Below are 10816 nucleotides of genomic sequence, written 5' to 3'. Positions count from 1 at the left end.
AGTGCGTATTTAATGTGGCGCTGCACTCTGATGTTGTAGGAGAGAAAACATTAAGTAGAACGTGTTGTCTATATTTATTTAAAGTTGCGCATTTTGATGTGACGTCACATTTCTCAAACCCCCCTCGTCACATATCGTCACAAATGTCTGACCCCCCCCCCCCAGGTGCGTGACGTCATTTATGGACGGCCCCTAAGTGTTAGCAGCGTGTCTTTGACTGCCTCTTTGTGGCTCGCAGAACGTTCAAGATCGACTTCGCGTTAGAGGGGGAGATGTCACTCAGCCGTGTGAATGATTCCGCCGTAGAGAGAGAGATCGGTCCGCCTGATCACCAATTATCACCCTTCACCAGCCGGGGTTTCTGGAAGACTTTTGCTGTTTTTTTCCTGGATTTTTCTGTTGCGCGTAGTCACTTTAAGATGTTTCTTGTTCATATTTTTGTTTGTTGCGATTGCACCCGATTCAAGAGCCGCATGGCTCACATAATGCAATTTAATGATGTTGTCATCACGTTCTTTTCAAGCTTGTTTCGTTGCTGCTTCGTAGTTAACGTCGTAGACAGTACACGAGAACAGTTTTTTTTTTAACCAAGGTTCAAACGTGCTGCAGATGCGTCAAGTGTGCCAGTTGTTCCAGGCGAGTACACGGTACCCTTAAAGACAAGATAATATCACAAGTCGCATTGCATTCAAGTGTGCCTGTCAAACCTGCGCGTCTTGTCCACATGTATCTTCAGACATAACCGAGACACAATGCGTATCTACTACTGAGGTGCCAAATGCGTTGTTTGTTATCGTCAGGCTCTTCCTAGCAAGGGCTGTTGCTGTATCCGTCTCCCGCTCCCTGCTGTGGTTTGGGGTTTTCCCAACTTGCTTTGTAAATTTGAAAGAAAAAAACAACCCCTACTTGGCTTCATTCCAGGAATGCGAAGAGGGACTTTCCGACTTCTGCAATGGATAACCGTCGCGACAACGTCCGGCTGATCTGTGAAATCGATTGTGCAAACGCAGGGATATTAACGGCCCATGTCACACTGTTACAACGCTATCGTCCGGGGTAGGGAGAAACCAGACTCTTCCTGTGGTACTACAGTTGCTCCCTTTTTTCATGGCACGCTCTTGAAAACTCCTTGATTTTATCAACTCTGTGGAACTCCCAAGGCGCAGTGCAATGTAAGGGAACAAAAACGTTCAGCATCGTGCGCAGTCTTTTTTTGTTATTGTCTGCCTTTCAATATTTACATACCAACAACAAAAACTCGTTCTCAAAGGAAAGAGATGTTATCTCCATCACCTGGTATGCAGGAGGTAGTAGTGGGTTCTAGCGGTTAGCGCTACGCTGCGCTACGAACCTGGCCACCCGAGTTCGATTCCCGCTCACGGCAAAAATCAGTGACGATGATCTGAACCACTCCTGGGCCTCCCCTAGGTCGACTCAGCATCAAATGAGTACCCGGTGCGGTGTTTAATCATCGCCTTTGGGGAGACAAAGGCGACCGAGCGTGGTGCTGGTCACCCACCCCCTCGTGTGCCGTTCTGGCCTTTATAGGTGCTGCTCGCTAGCAGCTCTTGCCCCAACAGTCTGTCACAGGCGGCACGGGGATCTTTGTTCTCCTGACCCTGGCGGCTGCATACACTCTATTCGGAGTTCACATGTTCTCATGGTCGCTTTGAATTCTTCTCTCGTATCACCAATGCATTTGTTTTTTTAAGCATCAGGCTATGCTCACCTCTATTTAGTGGACTTGAGTCGGTAACGAAAGGTTGCTTGTTCCCACGGTGGGTCTAGTGTCTCCGGAGAACAAACACCGTTCGACTTAAAACTAAATAATATTTATTTTATAGTCCTCCACCCAGTGCAAGTCAAAGTGATTTACTGCTTAAATGAGCGTCGAGGTATTGATGGTAATCATCTTCTATTTACAGCCCTGCAGAGAAACCGGCGGAGATTCCGAAAATCCTATTGCGGGGGTGAGTCTCTCCATAGGGCAACCATTGTCGACTTCCCCAAAGGTAGTGCCCATTGACAGGTGGAGTCGACCCCCAACCATGATTTGAATTCGGAGGCCCTGGGATTATTTGACTGATTGCTCTACCGCTGGGCAATCTACACATTTGTGCACGACTGTCCCCATAATGCCACACGAGCACCGCAGTCTCTTGGAGTGGAAGACGGCGGCCTTCACGAGGCCCACTCTGTTAAAGTGAGAAATCGCGACGAATGCCATCGACGCGGCGACCGCACATCGATCATCGATCACTCCGTCTACAGAGCAACGATGCTACTGCGGTCTTCCCGTGACACACCAACAAAACTCCATTTGCCAAATGGTCAAGCGAACTTAAATTAGACAAAATAAATTAACCAAGCATGTATAAAGTTCGACGACTGCTAATTTTCAATGAACACTGGTAAAAGTTTGCCACAGATGTTCTAACTATAAGGGTATTTCTAGGGGAAGTAATCTATGTGTTAAATCACATGACCGGCCTGCAATAAGGAAATGAAAAATTAATTACAATACACTGTCAGCTTTAATTTTTTTATACTATTATTTTGTTTTCGTCTAGTTGACTACAAACTCTGGAGTTGTAGTTGAGTCTTCGTTTGTGGGGTTAATTTAATAATCATCAGTGTCTAGTCTCATCAAATAAAGCAGTCAAAACTGGTCCAACCCAGAATACTACACTTTGATACGTTGGCATGGTCAAAATATATTTTAAATAAAAGCGAAAATTAAGTTACTTTAATCATATAATGAACATAATCATTGCACGATTAGATAAACAGCCTAGGATGTACAGGTAATGTTTATTAGATACATTTCTGAGTTAAGGTTTCATAGAATCCATAGTGCTCCGCAACAATGCATGTTTTTTTAATGCAGTCTTGGTATTGCATGAAATAGGGTGCCATCGTGTGTCTACAGGGCCCTTACCAATACAATCTCTGCTGATGAGAACCTGAAGGTGAAAACCAGTCCGGTATGATTTGTTTACACACATTCTGGACGTTGGTACACTACGGTAATGTGTATGTAGAGCCAACCGCGGGGGGAAGGACAACGAACCAAACCAAACACAAACAGCAGTTCTAAAGAAATTAGTTTTCAATCCAGATGTACAAGCGCATCGCACCAGCGGCGTCCAAATATCAGAAGGAAAAGCGTTCCAGACGGCCGCAGAGACACTGCAAAGCCCCCTCAAGCCGTTGGACTAAAACCACTGTGGAAAGACATTGGAGGGCTTCTTTCTAAGTACCTGTGGCAAGGAGTTACGATATCGTGAATCTCTGATTAAAGTGACGAGATTCGTGTCTTTAAATCAAAGCAGTGTTTTTTTGCTTGTTTTGGACATGTGATAGCTTTTAACTTCTGCATTTTTTTCAATCTGAAATCCCTCTGGTTTAGTTCTGCAAGGTGAGACACGTCTGAACAGTGTTGGCTGTTTGTGGAATTTAAAAAAAAATCGAGATTCAACCATTTTATTTGAACATCCATTTCATTTTAAACCGTGTCTGGTAGCCACTGGTGTTTCCCCCCCACACTGCATTTGTTTTGTTTTAAATTCCCTAAAGCTATGATTGGATTTATAAAGGACCTCATGCAAAAATAGCATAAGATGTCAACAAGGCAACAGCAACCACCGCCATTTGCCACTAAGTGGTGGCGACGTCACCCCTGTGCTTGTGCCAGGCTATGTGCACTTTAAGCCCACGTGAAGTATTGAATGCCCGCTGGCAGGAGGTCACAGGACAGACCCAGGTGCTATGGGTTGACTGAGATGACTGGCCGATACACCACCTGTGCACCCTACTATGCCAACTTGCAGTGTTCTAGCCGCCCGGCGCTCCGCTTGTTGTTGTGAGCATCGCTGCTCTACCCTTCGTTGTTGCTGGAGGGCGACTGCCTTTAACTGCCCAGTAGCAGCGTCTTTCGCGAGCCTCCTCCTCAGAGGCCGATCTTGACACCGCCAGCAAGGCGACCGTATAAACACAGACATTGCACCCAAACTATTTTCTTTTACTCATGTACACTCATAAATTATAACAGTTTATTGAAATACGTCCCGGACCTCTTCATGGGGTCTGCGAGACTCGGCAGTTTTGAGTATTCTGGGGGTACAGTATTTTCCAAAGCCTTTGTAAAATGTGATTAAGGATAAACAAATAGAAATCCGTGACCTCTGATGAGCAGATTGGTGCTCATGGGTTTACCGTCCAGAGGTCAAATAACCCCCATGACCCGCACATGGCGTGGGGGAGCCCTCATCCAGTAGTGCACTGACAAAGCCCTCCAGTCGAGATGTGAGTGAGCATTATTTTATTTTGTGGCTTTTATTCGGAGTCAACATTGTGAAATACTGTATGCTAGCCGCTGTCCAAACACCCGTTGAGGTGCATGCACACCAATAACCAAGCTGTTTTTGTATGCCTGTCAGCAGTGACAATTTGCCGTATTCCCAGGATTGTAAGCCACACTTTCCCCACTTTATTTAAAGACAGAGTTGCTGGCGCATCACATGATCCACTGTGTGCCCTTTACTGCCACCGTGCCCACTTTCGTAATTACATATGTGACCAGATTTGAAGAACTTCATTACCACTTCTGTTATTTTATTTTCACCTACGTGACTTTACCCAATAGAACCAAAGAGTATTCATTACCACTGAAAAGTCACCAACTATTAATGGCACCACGCAGCCACTTCCACGACGAAAAAAAATTCCATATAAGACGCTGTTTGTTCCCCAGCATCTGCTCTGAAATTCATAACGCCCTCATTTCCCACTTTTTCCAGGATGTAATATTTTCTGGGATAATCATTTTAAAAGATAAAAAAATTGTCCGACAGTTCGGGGTTTTGTTTTAATTTCTGGAGCGTCTTAGAATCCATAAAATACGTTCTTTATATTGACTGGATGTTGTTTGTCGAGTGTGAATACACAATGGCCAGTGATACGATGTATAGTCCTGTTCTTTTGCGTAAAAATAAAGCTCTCCATTGTTTCATTCGTTATCTTCTAATATACTGTTGTGGTAGGGACACTATCCTGGGTCGTCCAGTTTATTTAACGATTTTATAACTCATGAGACAGAGTTAGTCTCATTTACAAGTGACTCTGGTCACCAAAAGGACAACACAACAAAGAACTGCAATAAATCAAACATAATCCAGCGCAACACCAAATATAGCATCAGCCTGAAAACAACCGTATAATCCGAAGACCACTCTCTATTACACAAGAGCTGTGATCATTATGGGGTGTTTTTTTTACTGAATTCGAAAAAAATGCCGATCCCTAGGCACGCAGCTAAAGTGAAAGTCACGGTGGTTCCCCACTCACATAAGACACACAACACTCCTGTTTACAGTCTTGAGCCAGCGTTCGAAATTCTACACAAGTTCCTCAAGTATATCCGTAAAGCAACCCCCGTTTGCTCAATCGAAACCAAGGACGGTACAATTATTTGGGTCTTTCGGTAAAGTCACGTAGACAGTTTCAAAGAAAATAACAACCTATCTACGTGACTTTTACCAAAAGACCCAAAGAAAATGAATTCCTAAGTCAAGATTTAAGGACGGTACTACTTTGCTTTGTATCCACCCAGCAGGGGAATGAGAGTGGCGTCAATCGCTCACCAGGATTTGAACTCGGTAACGTTTAAATTACGGGCTGTGGCGCTGGGAGCCATATTTCATGATGTGACGTGCAGTATACTGTGAATGCATACACACGCAGCGTATAATCACCGACGATAATGATTTGTACCATATCGCAAAATACACCTGCTTACCGGGCAAGCACAATTAAGGAAATGATACGTAATCTCAGGAGTCTCTTTATCAGTACATAAAAAAATAATAAAATACCCAACAGTGGTGGCGAGGGAATGGATGTGTTAAATCCGGTTAGCAAAGTAGGCTACGTATGTGTGTCTATTGAACCTCTTTCGCACCGTACGTAGCCAACCGTGAAAATCCAAGGCCAACACACTCAGCACACACACAAAAAACTGTTCTGAGGAAAGAAGATCGACATACATGCATACATACTGACGGGTCACAATTTCACAAACCGCAGTGTGCTTTAAATAAATAAGTGTAGACATGGCCCAGTGGTCAGAGCGAGCACCAAGGGTGCATGGTTTACAGAGTGCTTGGGATTTCCCACAATTGTCCCGGAAACCCCCATTGGGATTCCCAGGCACGTGACGAGCAGAGCGGTTACAATCCGTGTAATTGGTGGGCTCTACTTTATTTTCCGGATGATCGGTTGTTCTGGAAAGTATAAAGCATTCCAAAATTTTGGGGTCATTTTTTTTTAAAGCACGGTGTTAGTCTTATATTAGTTTTACACGTAGGGTTATATTAGGGATAATACGGTGGCTATGGACAACCGTCTTCTGTATGATTAAATACACACTATTGAATGGAGAGATATGCCAATAGTGGCGTGATGTTCCATCGGGTAACATCACAGTTATTATATCACGAAGACACGTGAATGAAAAGTAAAATAACTTATATCCAAATTTATCCTTGAAAATCTAATATATTTGAATCAGAACTCATCTAGGATAATTCCTATTATCCTGATACTGCCAAATACTACTAGACATTACGTGTACATGTACAAACCTTTTGTCAGTCCACTGCTGGATTAGGGCATTCCCAAATTCTGTGTGGGGTAACGCGACCATACTTTATGCTGGTCAACGCGGGCTGGCAAAGGTGGGAGTAATAAACACGTGGACGCATTGAAGAAGCACTGCCCTCTACTGCCGATGGTGAGCGTCCCTAACATCCCAAGCATCGTCCAGGCCAATCTTTGTCCAGGGTGTAGATCTGACGAGATTGGCCAATTCGGTCAAAGGCACCAATTAGCAAAGCAATCTTAATTAAATAAAACAATGTCACGTGTTGAATGCACGATCTCCTGACGTGTATTTTTCAAGTCGCTCAGCTTGGCAAATGCAAGAAGGATTCGATGTCATACAAATGTTGTCGTCCCATAGCTTTTGAAATGACTCATAATTCCATCACTGGGTGGTGCGTGATCTTTATGAGTGTGCGGACACGCACATTGTCACGGGACTGCTGCTATGCGTGTGCTATTTTGCTTTTACCATGAGGTCAACGATAACGATATGTTTTGAGGGAAGTAGATTTTTTTTTAAAATATATATATTGGAGAAACGGTTTTTACTTCTGAATTCCCACGTCATAGAATGTTGTTGGCTTTGCTCTTATGATTAGTATAAGAACATATTAGGCTCCTACTACAGACCCACGGGGATTTGGCACATTGAGGACTGTGATGTCTTGGCAAGGTCACATGCTGCGTTCTGCTGCCTTCTTTGTGCCGGACAGAAGTTCACCGGGAAAATCCACTGCGATAATTATTATTGCGGTTTAGTGGCTTCACAGCCGTGTACTGTATACTGGCCTTAATGCTGCTGTGCCTAAACACACAAATACGGTAACAAAGAGTCGTAGCAAGGCGGAAGAGAGCCTGGTTTCCAACGAAACACTCAAAGCAGTTGAAAATAAATTAGTTTTCAATCAAGATTTAAAAGTGCGTAGCTCCAGTGGCTTACCAAATGCAATGACCAACATTTTTTTTTAAACCACTCACCCCAAGCAAAGGTGCAGTCAAACTGGCTTCCAGGGAGTAGAACCAAAGCCTCCTGTTGATGTCGAAGGGGCCTCCAGGATGATTGGTCGGGAGGCGAGGGTTCTAAGGGATTAGAATAAATGTTCAGACGACGGCTAAGAACCGCAAAGGGAGAAGGACGGGGACTGGCTGGGGTAAAAAAAACAGTGAGAAGGTTCGAGAAAAAGGGCTCGAGAAGGATGAAAGGGGAGAGCACAAGGAGAGAGGACTTGAAGGGAAGGAACGCTTCAAGACCAGGAGGAAGCCGGGCCTAGGGTGGTTGCTCTGTGTGTGAACAATAAAGAGGCTCCCAGTACTATTTGGTTCTATTCGGTAAAGTCACGTAGGTAAAAAAAAAATCACGCTGCGAATCTTAGCAGCGGTCATTGAAGCGCTGTCGTCCCGACAGTTCTGTTCCTTCACCTGAAGAAGGCCACTTGTGTTGTGGCCGAAACGTCGTGATTTTTGTTGTTTTATTTTTTACCTACGTGACTTTACCGAATAGAACCAAAGAATATGGATCCTTGCAGTCACGAAAGCTTCATATCTAGGCTCCCAGTACCCAGTTGTCGGTGTCGTTACAATAATACTGGAAGAGCATTCCAGACGGCTACCAGAAGCGCATCTGAAAGCGCACGATGCATCCGTTCGGAAGCCACTGGAGCTGTGCAATTTTAAATCCAGATTGAAAACGAATTTCTTTAGAACTTGTGTTTATATTCTTAGCTCTTTTGGTAAAGTCACGTTGAAGGAAAACAATAAAATAAATATATATAAAACAATATATTTTATTAAAAATATATATAAATATATATTATTATTGTATTGTTTCCCTTCAACGTGACTTTACCGAAAGAGCTAAGAATATGAATTACTGCAGTCCTACGAAAGCTTTAAATCAAAATTTCACTTGTGTTTAGTTTGTTGTTCTTCCCCCCCCCCTTACCTCCGATTAGCACCGCTGGCTACGTACGGTCCGAAAGCAGGATAACCGTACACAAATACACCTACAAACCAATAGATTGTTTGTAAATTGCGATCCTTATGGGGAGAAGAGGAACACAGGAAGCAAATAATTTCATGAATCCATTGTTTAAAAAAAAAATATTTAAAACAAACATAACGCTTTGAACCCGCAGGGACCTGACATGCTGCCTCTGTCCCGATGTTGTTGCACTGCTTCCCGGAAAAGTGAGCATTACTCATCTTCCCCCTCCCATTACTGCCGTCGGCTCGCCTGTTCCCACAAGCGCGTAGCAACGGTCACTGAATACCAAAGTTTAAAAACATAACAACCTTATCCGCCGTGGCGAGAAGGCTTATTGGCAATCAATGGGTACATGCAAATAGCAGCAATATTTTTTTGGTTTGTTAAATGTGTGTTGACGTAATAGGCGACGTTTCTGAGTGAAAGAATAGTCGGAGATTGCTCTGTGCTCCATGGAGCGTTAACGTAATTGTCATTTAAAGATTAACAAAAATCGGGTCCGCATTGTGAGTTCACATACCTGTTAACCCCTTATCAGGGCCCTACCTTATTACAGACCAATTCAGACCTTATTGGTCACCCCGTGCCCCTTATAAATCTCAACGTTCATCCTACAAAGTCACCATCACAAGTGACAAACACAAACAGATACATACTTTGCCCACATTGAAACGGCTGTACGCCGTATGGACCTGAAAATTAAATGTCCTTGTACAAAAATACCGATAAACCATATGGGTTGACAGCTATGGGTTGACAGCTGTGGGTTGACAGCTATGGGTTGACAGCTATGAGTTGACAGCTATGGGTTGACAGCTGTGGGTTGACAGCTGTGGGTTGACAGCTATGGGTTGACAGCTGTGGGTTGACAGCTATGGGTTGACAGCTATGGGTTGACTCAAGCTCTGACCTTCATCTCTCCGATCAAGAGGGGGGGGGGGGGGCGGTTAGATCACGTAAATATAAATGTGTCGTTAAACCCGCTACCACACGACACAGCCAAGTAGTAAAAGTTTGTCACGTAAACAGAACGCGGCCAATTCGTTACTAGTACAGCACACCGGTGTGTTGGAGAGAAAATCCACAACATTTACAATCTGAGTATGACGCTTCGTCAGTGATGACAACTAGCTTCACCAGGCGACAGCCAGATTTGTGGAGAAATCCTTCTGTTTCATTGTAATGCGTGGGCAGGTGTTAGGTCGCTTGGGGTGGTCTTCATCCAGCAGTGGATTGACGATAGCCGATGATGATGAACGTCTATGGTGTCACCCTAGCCCTGTTCACCGACAGTGCTTTCTCATTCTTCCCATGCAAACAAAGTTTAGATTACAGCAGCGCAGCCATCATCGAGTCTGCAGGCTGCGCGATTACACCAGGGCCCCGAATCGCACGCTTTCAGACGCGCTTCTGCGGCCGTCTGGAACGCTCTTCTGATATTAGGAAGCCATTTGAAGCTGTGCACTTTTAAATACGTATAGATTGAAAACTCTTTTCTTTAGAACTGCTTTTGCTGTTTCATTTGTTGTCCTTTCCCCGCACCTCTGATTAGCACGGTTGGAAAAAGAAGTTCAACATAGTATAGATACATGGAGGGTCGCAAGGGCCTAGCTACAATGAAGCAGGGGGTAGATTGTAATTTTGGAAGAGAAGTCCCGTTTTATTCCGTGCACCAGAACCCAAAGACATCACTCTTGGAGCAGATGCACGGAGTTGAAGGAGGGATGGTGTAGAACAGTGTTCTTCACTAATTTTCAGAGGAGGGACACTTTTGCCGATAAAGACACTCAGCCACACCGCCAGCAAAACAAAATAATGCAACGATAACAGCTCGGTCAACTAAGCAGAATTCTGAACGTCAGGGGCCGCAAACTAAAGGCCACCAGGGACCACCAGAGGCCCGCGGGCCTTGCAGTGGTGGAGAATGATCGTTAATGTATGGCGATGTGGGGGAGTTTCCGGGAAAGAGAAGTGCAAGTTTGTGTGGAGGCAGTACCTGGTCACGGGCTCACACCGCGTGGGTGTCCGGCGTAGAGTGTGGGGAGAAGGAAAAACAACTTTTTTCTGCTCACAGTTTTTTGTGAAACCTTTTTTTATGTCCATTGTTCTCAATGTATGGGAAATAACTGCATAATCTGAGGTCACTCCTTTTGTGTGAGTGAGTGGTCAGTA

This window comes from Petromyzon marinus, chromosome 32 (assembly GCF_048934315.1).
Source record: "Petromyzon marinus isolate PM22_M1 ecotype Great Lakes invasive population chromosome 32, UKy_Petmar_22M1.pri1.0, whole genome shotgun sequence".
Taxonomy (NCBI): Eukaryota; Metazoa; Chordata; class Hyperoartia; order Petromyzontiformes; family Petromyzontidae; genus Petromyzon; species Petromyzon marinus.
Note: the sequence above shows the minus strand (reverse complement) of the source record.